This window comes from Lynx rufus, unplaced genomic scaffold, assembly GCF_022079265.1.
Source record: "Lynx rufus isolate CCGP_SWC_20201006 ecotype Redwood Valley unplaced genomic scaffold, mLynRuf1.p SCAF_8, whole genome shotgun sequence".
NCBI classification, from domain to species: Eukaryota; Metazoa; Chordata; class Mammalia; order Carnivora; family Felidae; genus Lynx; species Lynx rufus.
Genome location: NW_025814896.1, coordinates 128111251 through 128122026, shown reverse-complemented (window position 1 = coordinate 128122026; position 10776 = coordinate 128111251).

Below are 10776 nucleotides of genomic sequence, written 5' to 3'. Positions count from 1 at the left end.
ATTGTAAGGCTAGAACTTAGAAAAAGCAAACTTTCAGGAAGAGTTTGCCCAACACTTTAGGAAGTATTAAAGCTGCCAGCAGTAAAAGAATAGGCAAACAACAAGGCATTTGATTGTCATATTACAACTCCCAAATGAAGAGTAAATGTGAGCGTGATGGGCTCTGGAGAGTATGATCAACATCTTCCCCATGTTGAAAATAAGTTGTAACATCCTCTGCTTTAAAGTCAGTTATGACATTAGTTCAGGTTTTACATAACTTGAAGAAGAGAAGGACCTCAGATGAGTGGCAGCATTTCTCTTGACACAACAGTACATCTGGAACTGTCGGAGGAATGTTCATATATTATCTCTTGATATTGTTGAGATCAAATTTCCATACTCACACAGAGCTCTCATTTCAAATAGAATTCAGTATAAACTCAGAAAATTTCAAACTTGCTACTCTCCTCTCAAGCCTATCTGGATTTTTCAAAGCAAAATGGATGAGATTCTTTTTTTTTTTTTGATAGCCATCTTATTAATGATTTCCTTTCCTTCCTTCCTTCTTTCCTTCCTTCCTTCCCTCCTTCCTTCCTCCTTCCCTCCCTCTCTCTTCTCTTTCTGTCACAAACATGCCTTCCCTTAGAATACCCTTTGCAGTAAGCTAGAGGTAAGAAATACAGGGAATATGTATCTATCCACCTTATATATCTTTAGGAACACTGAGTTTCTGCTTGAGGCACCATGAAGCCTAGTTTTAGTCTAGTGGGAATCCCCGGGTTCTCCAGAAAAAGGCAAGGCCATTTTGGTAACATGTCTGTCCTGATAAGATGCTCACTCCCCTCGTCTCTACTCTCCATATAGTTCTGGATGGTTACAGTCTTCTGCTGGCTGAAGGATGAAATAAATGGCAAGGGAATTAGGAACTTACTGGCATTTAGGAGTTTGTAAAATATTTATGAAAACCTGAGTGGGTGAGAATTGGTCTGGGATATCGCCTAATCCTAAAGGATGGAGAAATATGAAAACTGGCTAATCAAATTTCTTACGATCCAGGAAGACAAAGATATCTGTTTTAATTCATCTTATTCACAGGACTCCTGGAGCCATGACGATTGAATGGGAGAGAGGGGGGTCTAATTTATTCTAATAAGTATTCCACAGGAGACAAGGAAGGAGACTAAAACAATCCCAAAATACTCCAGAGGAGAAATGTTGAGCAGGACCCATGAAAGAGATGATGTATCAGAAATCAATCAGTCCAGGGGCGCCTGGATGGTTTAGTTGGCTAAGTGTCTGACTTCAGCTCAGGTCATGATCTCACGGTTGGTGAGTTCAAGCCCCACATTGGGCTGTGTCCTGACAGTGTGGAGCCTGCTGGGGATTCTGTCTCTCCCTCTCTCTCTCTGCCCCTCCCCCACTTCTATTTTCTCTTTCTCTCATAATAAAGAAACTTAAAAAAAGAAAAAGAAACCAGTCAATCCACAGAGAGGCTATGCTACACCGAGTGGGAGAAGATAAAGGAAGCAGAAAACTCTGTCCAGCCTATGAAGAGGCTTGTGATACAGGTGCAGTGGGGCAGCAGGAAGTATCCCAGGCAATATGTGCTCCAGAAGTTCTGGAGCCAAAGGAAAAATGCTAGGTAGGCTGGAAAGGCTTCTTGGCAGATGTAAATACCAGGAATAGAGCAATGGATTGATAGAATGTTCCTAAGATACTGAGAGGCCCATTTTTGGCTGGCCCCAATATCAGTTTTGGAGTATTTGGAAACACAAAAATAACAATAGTTATTGTACATAAATTATGCATCAATCGTATGCCAGGCGCTGCTGTTTAGTTTTATATGTTATATAATGCTCACAACTTTACGAGAACTTGTATTATTAGGCCTATGACATATTAAAAACATAATGTTTTACCTGTGGAACTGGCCCAAGATCACACATCTACTTGGGCTTTGTGGACATTAAAAGGATCATAACTCAGATTTTTTTTTTTTTTTACAAGCAGAGCTATTGAATAGTGGAATATATTAACCAAAACCTTTGGTCCTTGGGAGCATCCAAACAGATAGGTGGTGAGCTTGAGTTGTGAGCCTTTCTGTACAGGTCAAATTTTGAAATGAATAGGAGTTAAGATCATTGATAATTTTAAGGCTCCATGGCAGTCAACCTTTAAGTAAGAAACAAACGAAAATGAATAAATAAATGCAAAGTGAATTTTTATCTCAGCCTTGGCATAAACATCGCCTGGAAGATGTCTCCTCTGTTCACTGGTGTTTCAAAGGCCATTTCTCTGGAAAGTGCTGGTGCAGTGCATATTCCATTTATAAACTCTACCTCTATATAGCTTGTGGTTAATTTGTCTGCAGACCTTAAATCTGGCAGAATTTTGTGAGCTGAGACTCTATGCAAGTATAATTAAGAGACATTTTACAATTTTAGGTTTTAAATGAAGGCTTAAGTGCAGAGAGATTTTTTTAAAGGTGAAGAACAGAAAAGTGCAAATTAAAGAAAATTACCCTTCATCAGATATAAAAGAAATACATACTAAAGTGGAAACTTTTGGAAACACAGAAAAGTAAAGATGTTAAAATAACCATGACCCTTAAACCCAACATCCACAGATAATCACTCTTAACAATTCAGCATAATCCCAACAATTCAGCAAATTCCTTCCAGCTCTTTGTTGCGTGGTTGAAATAATATTTTCTAGAATAAGAGTTCTCAAACTCTTTGGTCTCGGAACCATTTTCCATCTTAAAAATTATTGAAGATTCCCAAGAGTTTTGTTCTTGTGTTTTGTTGATATTTACTGTCTGGTATTAAACTTGGCAAATAACTTAAACATTTATTTGTTTAAAATTGCAATAATAAAAGCAAAAAGTTAGTGAAAAGAATGGCATTGTTTTAGAAACCTTTTTAATGTCTGACTTAGTAGAAAATAGCTGGATTCTCACATATGCTTCTGCATTCAACCTGTTATGATATATTGCTTTGCCTAAATATATGAAGAAAATCCAGCCTCACAGATACAGAATTGGAAAAGGAAGGAAAAAATTTTTTTTTAATTTTACAGAGAAAGCACAAGGAGGGGAGGGGTAGAGGGAGGGGGAGAGAGAGAATCTTAAGCAGTCTCCACACTCAGTGTGGAGCCCGACGCAGGTCTCTATCCCGGGACCCTGGCATCATGACCCAAGCTGAAATCAAGATTTGTACACTTAACCATCTGAGCTACCCAGGTGCCACGGGAAAGAATATTTTAATTGTTTTTTTTTAGATACTCATGATGCTCCCTATAGACTCTGGAAAACTCCACTATACAGTCATAAGAAAAGGAGAGTGAACATGTAAATAATGTCATAGTATTATTATGAGCATAATTTTAATTCACATACTTCTTAAAAAAGTCTTGGGGACCCTTACCAGCTTCTCTATTAGACTTTGAGAATCCCTGCTTCATATATATTGTTTGTCACCCAACAGTATATTTTAAACATTATTAAAAGCAATTTAAATTAAAATCTGTTATAATTGACTTAACCATCCCCGTGTTATTTGGGCATTTTGGATGATTCCTACATATATTAACAAAAATAACACTGGAATAAATAACTTTTAGCCATAATTCTGCATCTGAATTTCATACCATGTTCCTTTAAGGCAGATTACGAGAAATGGAAGATTGTATTTTATGGTACTTAATATATTTTACCAACTTGATTTCAAGAAGGATTTTACCACCTATTCATCAACTATGATATAAGACAGATATCTGAGTTCTTAGCAGCACTGAATATATTACATAAATAATCTTTGCTCTGCTCTTAGGAAAAAAATAATTTATATTTCAAATTCTTTGCACATGGATGCATGACGTTGACTATATGCTTATTAGTTACCAATGAAAATACTGTACATGTAAATATTATAACAGTAGGTTTCCTGAAATCAGTGTTGATGATCCATTCTACCACTGTGAAAAGTATTTATAAATCTGACCAAATACTGCAAGAATTTTCCCTAAGAATACATTAAAAGTTTTTTTTTAATGTATTTATTTATTTTTGAGAGAGAGAGAGAGAGAGAGAGAGAAAGAATGCAAGTGGGGGAGGGGCAGAGAGAGAGGGAGACACAGAATCCGAAGCAGGCTCCAGGCTCTGAGCTGTCAGCACAGAGCTGGATGCAGGGCTCAGACTCACTAACCGTGAGATCATGACCTCAGCCAAAGTCAGACACTTAACCAACGAAGCCACCCAGGTGCCCCTAATAATATAATATTTTAAGTGTGTGTGTGTGTTAGTTTGCAAGGCTGCTGTAACAAAGTTGAGTGTCTTAAACAAAAGAAGTTCATTTGCTTCCAGTTCCGGAGGACAGAAGTCCAAAATCAAGCTGTGGGCAGGGTCTGTTCCTTCTGAGGGCCATGAGTGAGAATTTGATCCTTGCCTCCTTCCTACTTTCTGGTTGTTTCTGGCAATCATTAGCATTCCATGATGTACAGAAGCATCACTCCCATCTTTACCTATATCCTCACATGGCATTTCCCCTGTGTGTGTCTGTGTCCAAATTTTCCCTCTTTAGGAGGACACTGGTCAGATTAGGGACCCACTCGAGTCCAGCATGACCCCATCCTAACTTAACTAATTACAACTGCCATGACCTTATTTCCAAATAAAGTCACATTCTGTGGTTGTGGGAGTTAGGATTTCAACATAAAATTTTTGGAGGGACAAAATTCAATCCATCACAGTATGACTCACAGACTGGCACACTTGGTGTAGCATAAAATTCACAGATTCGGGGTGAACCCTGATATCATACTCCCCTTCCCAATAAGAAATTTTATGGCTTCCTGTGGCCTATTTGAGCAAAATAGTAATGGAATTTCCACTGCCACCACCACCATCCATTACATGGGTCCAAAATTTTACTAATTACAAGGAGTTTCTACACACTTGATATCACTTGACCATCTTGGCTACTTGAGCAAGGCAGGGTTGAGATTACAAAACCTATTTTAAAGGAATCTGAGGCTCAGATTGATTGCCTTGCCCAAGATCACGGTGAAAGACAACAGCTTCACCTTGTGTTTGGATCAGGTCCGGATGCAGTTTTAAAGACCATAGCTGTAGGTGGACAGCCAGTCAAAATGGTCTTTAACAGAAACACACTTTACACATTAATTATCACAGGGATGGTGAATTAGCTTAAGTAAGAAAATTCAATATCCTAGAACAACTGTCTAATCTTCTAAAAAAACAGTTGCAATTTCTTAGGTTTTGTAATTTTTATTGTTATCTTAAGTTGTGTGGCCGAAGGTTACTTTTACAAGCTTTATATTCAGGCAGTTTTTTTTTTTTATCTTTGTTTGAGGGTCTTGTTTCTTCCCATTAATTATCAGTAAATATAAGATAAGTATATGTAGGCAAAATAATCAGAGGCAATATTTAATCTCACATAAGACCTTTGCCCCATCAGCCTAATTTCTAAGAGCAGCGTTGGTTTATTATATTTCTATGGTTACAGAAATGTAAATATTCTAAAATTTTTTTAATGTTCATTTATTTTGAAAGAGAGGGGGTAGGGAAAGAGAGATAGGAGAGAGAGAACCCCAAGTGGGCTCTGCACAGAGCCCAAAATGGGGCTTGATCCCACAAGCCACGAGATCATGACCTAAGTTGAAATCAAGAGTCAGACGCTTAGCTGACTGAGCCACCCAGGCGCCCTGTGAAATGTAAATATTCTATAAGTTCCACTTACTTTTTTGATCATATGAAGAAAGGTAGTATCAACAGTGTTTCCATTTTCCACTCGTGTCAAAACCGTCTCATCTCTACAATGGTCATTTACATTTGCAATATCAATATCAGTCGAAATCTCAAGTTTATAGTTTTTTATTCTAGTCACGGAGTCCGCTACTGGTAAATCTATTGGGAAAACTACAAAGGGAAGTCCATAAGAGCAATGTTACAGTGGCCAAAAAGAGCCCAGCTGTCCACCGTTAGAGCAATGGATAAACACACTGTGATATTCTCAACTAGTGATATAAGGCAGTGAAAATGAGTATGGCTGAATCTCAGAAACAAATTATTCATTGAAAAAAGCAAGTCACAGAAGAATGCATGCAATATGAATCTGTCTTTATGAAGCTAAAAGCCTGTAAAACTCAAGAATAGGTTGTTCAAGAACAGATCCTGATGTGTTCAGACCACAAAGAAAGGCAGGACAATGATGAAAACAGAAATCAGGATTGCGATTTTCTGTGCGGCAGGAGCAGGGGATGACCAGACAGGGAAATTCACTCAGGAGCATCCAACATACTCACAATGACCCACTCATTTCAGATGCAAGATGGTGACTATGGGTATTCGGTTGCAGTTTTTCTTTTGCATATATTTAATATTTATTCAAAATGTATTTTAAATGATATGTCTGACACATAAACTGTATCTGTGCTGGAAAAATAAGAGATAAGATACAGGTTGGCTAGTTGAATTAAGCATCCCTGAAAGCATCACTTCATGCCTGCTCCGCTTTGGTGAGCACATTCTGTGTGGGCTGAGAGAAGGAAGTTATAAATCAGGCCCAGTTCCTGCCTTTGTGGAACTTAGCCACGCAGGAGGTAATATTCACCTCAAGAAATAAGCGCGAGTTTGAAGCAATCTCTGCTTTCTTCATTACATATCTAGGTTCTTTTCTAATGATCCGATTTGTAGAGGGAAATCAGTTCTGTTCACCTAGGATTCACCTAATGCACCACTTTGAAAAAGCTTCTAGAGTCTCTGATCATGACAACTGTCACCTAAAATTCTCCTCCCATCACGTCAGCGGGGCTTGTAGTATATACTGGGCTCTGTGCCTTAACCTGAAGGGCCATTTGCACGATCTCCGAAGTCGCCCAGCTTCTCCCCCCTAGCTCCACCACATGGCCATCTCTGGCACTGCACCCCAGTCTATTTGCTTCTGCTTGCGGATCTGGACAGAATGGTATGCGCAAAGAGAATGAGAAGGCCTGCACACCCCAGGTTGTCCAAGTGGCGTGCACGACTCCTTTTAGGTATCTAGTAAACTCTCTCTAGCACCTCAAAGCCTTTCTTTACCTTAACCTGGGATTGATATCCCTCACCTGTATCCTCCAGAGATCCCTACACCTGCCTCTGTCAATAACATTTATTTACTACAATGAAAAGTAATTATCGGTTGATTTTCTGTATCCCTGCTAATTCTCTGAGCTCTCCGAAGTGTATGAATCTCAGGGTTTCATACAACCTATAGTATTCGTAACCAGTAAAACCAAATAGGCCATATGGCAGTATTTGCAAATAAAAAAAAATGAGTGATTCATCTAATTTGTTAATTTTCTTAATCCTAAAATGCAGGATGCACATCTTCTTGGAAAGTAGGAGTTGGACTGGCCTTTGACAGATAGACTTGGATTAGTAGAAGGGCAATAATATACCCAAAGGGGAACCACATAAGAGAAAGTATAGACGGAAGAACTTGAGAGTTGTCTTGGCAACAGTGAAAGCACCAGGCTGATGAGGTAGGAAGTTCATATCACTGTGGGGGATGACGAGGGGCAGGGAGATTGGGCAAAGTAGGACAACAGTTGGGAATCGATCCTGTGTGAAATAAAAATGGCAATGGAGGACTTAGACCACTGGAGTGACCTGATGAAACTGTCACCTCTGAGTTAATAAGGGCAAAATGACTCAACATTGAGACCGGAAATGTCAAATCGAAGCTTGTCTTTTGGCCCTGATTACAAACACATAATAAGTCCTAAACAGTACCTGCCTCAGTCTTCCTTGAGGAGAATGCTTGGCAATTTGGGAGCAACAGGAGAGACCGACTCATTGCAATTACTCTTTAGAAAATGAAAGAGGTGAAGGAAGTAATCCGGCTGACAATTTCAGGGAAATTGTAAAGTGCCTGTCAGGATGCAGTAATTATATGGCAGTCTTTTGTGAGCTGTGATGGAGGACGGTCTGGGTAAGGAGAAAACCTCAGCAAAGTAGCATGTTTTCCTCCATTTAACAGTTTTAGAAACAGACTATGTGATGATGTTTCTGTACCCCAGGCAAGCTTCCGGGGAGGAGGAAATGTCCTGAGGAGGGGGGCCCCTCTCCTAGACTACCTGGAAAACGTGACATGACCTGCCTCTCCCCAGGCCTCTACCCCACACCCCAACCCTCCCCCCCCCCACTTCCTCTTGGCTCTCATCTCATGGGAGCTGCCCCAGCACCGGCATGGGGGAGTTTAGTGAAAAATCCAGTCAAAGAATTATTTGGGGGCCGGACTATGGGTTTCCATCACGGAGGGCAATGCTGTTGAGGGTTTAAGCGACCTCCGAGTAACAGCACACTGCTCTCACTGCAAGACAGAGATCAAGTTATTTTCACTGCTGAAATTGAGTTGATGCTGGAGGATGTGGCTGAGGCCTGCTATAACAATGAACCATCAGACACCGCAGGGAAACTCTCAACCTCCTCATATTGGGTCCTGGACTGTAAAATTTACAGCATGGAGGCGAAGTGGAGAATGTGGACTTACTGAAAGTAGTGAGTTTTCAAGGAGAAAAAAGAAAAGATGGGACTTAACTTCTCATCCCCGGTGTCTTTTACCACACTGACAGCTGAGAAAAATCATTCCTCTTCCGAGCGACGTGTGATCCGAGAAGCAGACAGGGAGAGTCAGACTAGTGCAGCTCCCTCCAAAAAGAAGAAATAGGACTGGAAAGGTGTGAGCCCACCTAAAAAATCCTGAAATGTCAGTGTTCTCTGCATGGCTGGAGGAAGAAGGCATTTTAATAGCTGGATGAGTAAATCTAGAGCCCTTATGGGTATCACTGAATTTGATTTACAGGTAGGGAGACAGGGAGGGTGCAGAGAGGGTCGATTGTATTAAGGGAAGACATGAGAAGTTTCATAAAGGAGATGCCATTTGACCTTTAGCCCTAAGAGCCAAGTGAACGTTCCAGACAGAACGCACAAAAGGCATGGGTTTTGAAACGGCACGACATATCTGGAAAATCACAAGTATCCTGTGTAAACCTGGGGCAGTGAGCGAAAAAGAGCCGAGATTATGTAAGTGCACAGGTGGCCGGGGAGAGGCCTTGTCATCATGAGACGACCTTGTCCTGTTGGAAATGGAAGGACCGCTGAAGGGGTTAAAAGTTATTTGCTCCCTGAGGCTCTCTGACATTTCCCTGATCCTTGAACCCTGATCGTTTGTTTGTTCCCGCCTTCAGCTCAGCTCTGCTTCCTCTCTGGCTGTCACTGTAAAAGTTTATTTCAGTTGAACTCTCCAGGTCTTATTTGATGGTATACACTAAATTCTTTTAGAATTCAGTTGGGTCCTCTGACCTTTCACTAGTAATTGAGTGAGGATTGGGAGAAGCATAAGATGATAAAAACATGACCCTGATTTTAAGGAGCGCCTTTTACGGTGCAGGAAGACGTGTGTCTACAACACTAAATCTAGAACAAATCTAAAACAAATTAAATACTTTTGGAGCACAGAAAAGGAACCACTAAAGTCACTGCCTAAGACTTCTAGTTAAAGGGATTACACGTAGAAATATCCACAGGTATGAGGGGGCAGTTTTATATGCCAGGCATGGTTGTCATATTAATGACCGTATTTATTTATGTCTGCTCCAACCTTGTTCCATATGTGCTGGTAATCAATTGGAACTTGTACATAGTTAACAGTGTAAGTCGATGAATGTCTGGAGGTCTGTGGGAGGTGGGGCCCGAGGACACCAACACAAATGATTTATTTCTGAGGTCACACTGAGAAACGAGCTACAGCTTGCAGGTGAGGGAGAGGGAAGGTCAGGGAACTTCCTGCACTGGTGAGGTGGCAGAGATGACTCAAGCCCTGAGGACAGTGACCTGCAGCTGACTCAAGGTGTCTGGGAGTAAAACCGGGGGAGAGGGTGGTGGTGGTAGTCCGTGAAAGAATTTGGAATGGACCAACAAGATTACTGAATGGCCTCAACGGAAAGGGAGAGCTTATATACTTCACCCTCTGGTTTACCTGATTTTATGGAGTCCTCGTGGCTTTGTCTCAGAGCTATAACTTGTAGATAACTAACTGGTAACCATGCCAATGATTCTCTCTCATAGATACGCAAACACATTTTGTCCAGGAGAGAGGACAATTGATCCCCCAACACCTCCTTGGGGGGATGGAGATGCATATATATTTGGCTTTGAATTCTTTTTGGAACTGATTATAATATCTTTCTGGTTCCCTCATTAAATGAGTTAAGTGAAATCTTTGACATGTTAAATCTATATTTATATGAGAGTCATGATTTTGTCTTAAAAAATATCTTTTAATATTCCTTGTTAACTTGAACTTTATTTCTATGTGGGTTCAAGGATCTAGTCACCTTTCTCCTTAACCTCACATTTCCAATGTCAGGAAAAGGGCTCCCTAGTCCTCCTAGTTCATAACACAAGTTCATGTTGGCTAACCCAGACATCTGACAGGTGAGTGGGGGTCATTTCATCCTTTCAAAATGTCTAAATAGACTATTTCTCCTGCCATTCCTTCCAGGGAAGAACATCTGTATGAGGTTAAAGCCTGAGATAAGGATTTCTTAGCTTGGCTTTGACTTTTGAAATGCGAGTAGCTTAATTTAATCGAATAGTGTGTGTGCCCTAGCTGCCTTCCAATGTACTCACATCTCATATTTTCCCCATTTATTTATTAGTTGTGCCTAGAGAAAATTTCCAAACCAACAGAACACAATGGCCCATTGGGGAAGTAGTCTTAAATCTAAGCA